Source organism: Rhinolophus hipposideros (genome assembly GCF_964194185.1).
Source record: "Rhinolophus hipposideros genome assembly, chromosome: 15".
In the NCBI taxonomy this organism is placed as follows: Eukaryota; Metazoa; Chordata; class Mammalia; order Chiroptera; family Rhinolophidae; genus Rhinolophus; species Rhinolophus hipposideros.
In genome coordinates this window covers 64,219,613-64,221,551 of record NC_138061.1, presented here as the reverse complement: position 1 = coordinate 64,221,551, position 1,939 = coordinate 64,219,613, and positions in this window count along the sequence as shown.

Here is a 1,939-nt window from a genome sequence, read left to right as displayed (position 1 = left end):
CATAGTGGGTCCCCACCTCTGATCTTCCTTGCACTGGCAGCCGGTCGTGTGTTGGTATATGCGAGACTTCTCCATCTGGCCAGGTGACCCACTGCATGAGGCAATGTGATTTCAGTGGGCCTCCCCATCTGTCCTGACCCACACATCGACTGCCTCTCCACTGCCAAGTTTGCTGATTTTCCAAAAGGCGAATGCCGTCTGATGGAAACTTTTTAACAATGTTCAACATCACTAGTCATAAGGGAAATACAAACAATCAAGACCACAATGAGGTGTCACCTTACAGCTATTAGGATGGCTACTATTAAAAAAAAGAGAAAACAAGTGTTGGCGAGGATGTGGAGAATTTGGAATCTTTGCGCATTGTTGGTGGGAACGTAAAATGGTGCAGCTGCTGTAAAAAAAGTATGGTGGTTGCTCAAACAGTTAAGCATAGAATTACCGTATGATCCAGAAATCCTACTCCTAGGTAAATACACAAAAGAATTGAAAACAGTGTCACCAAGCCTCACGGGATGCCCGAGAGAGGACTCAACCCAGAGCAGTGGTGACCGGGTTCTTGTCTCCCTGCAAGAAAGAATTCAAGAGTGAGACAGATGCAGGAAAGCAAAAGTGATTTATTGAAAATGAAAGTTCACAGCTGAGAGACACGTGAGGATGAACTCAGAGGATGATTTGCATGGAGGAAGTCAAGAACAGGAGTTTCTATCCCTCCTGGGGAGGGAATTGGTGACGTCCCATTGACGCGGTTCATTCATCTCCTCTCCTGGGTGGGACCCTCTGTTTCCCAAACATAAGCTCCCCTTATGTAAAGTATCTCTTTCCTTGTGGGGACATGGTTACTGTAACCATGGTTATTTTAAACTGAGGGATACTTCTTTTGTTAGGCACTTCCTGGGCCTTGAGAATTTCAAATGAGATATGACTTTTCCCACTTGAGTAAGATGAAAACAGGTGGAGAGGATGGTTGGCGATTTGGTGGCAGAGCGAAGGTCACGACTTTATTCTCTTCACTTGGACTTGGGGGTGAGGGACTTCATGGATGACGGCCTGCACTCCTGGCTCATTGTCCAGCTGACTCACCAGACGCAGACAAGCCTAATGGCATCGGGTTGGGGATTTGTGCAGTGTTTTCACAACGAACTTAAGGTGTGGCTGCACTTGTTGGGAAAAGAAACTGGTGTGAAATCCTGAATCTAAATCACAAACTCGGAATATGCTCAAAGCTCCTGTGTTTGTGTGAGTCTGGGACTTGCTGAGCTGGGTGCCTCCCCATCTTCCCAGCCTAAGAACCCCACCCCCCCACCCCTCAAAAAAACACCCCAAGGACAATGCGTTTTGTGTGGTCCCCTCTACAGCTGCCCTTCTAAACAAGGGGGAGGTGGTTTTGCCCCCATTTTCCCCCACATTGCAAGAATGAAGAGACTTCAGTGGAAGCCCCATGGGAAGCCCACGTGGACGGGCCTGGCCCCCCTCCCAGCACGGTTGCCCATGCGGGCATCTGCTCACAGAGCCACACTGCTCCCAGAGGTGCAGAGGAGGTTCCTGCATTCTGCTCCCTTGAGTTGATTCAGATACTTTCCTCCAAATCCCAAAGGCCAGAGACTTGGGGAAAATACGATTTCCTTTTGAGCATGAGCACAGCTGCTGATCACTAAATTGGGACAGTCAGGGCCTGGCTCAGGTTCCAGGTCACCCTTGATGGTAGATTTGGGTCCTCCTCATCTTTGCCCCAGGACTAGTGGAGGTCCTGGCCCCAGGAAGCATGGACAGGTGTGGAAGGATCGAGGAGGGACACAGGGAGGCAGGAGACGCTGTGGCTTTTGCTCTGCTCAGACTTGAAGACCCTGCATGGCCTGCAGGCCGAGATACAAGGCCGGGAGGGCACGTGGCCCATGACCCACCACTGCCCACAGAAGAGACAGAGTCCAGTGACAGA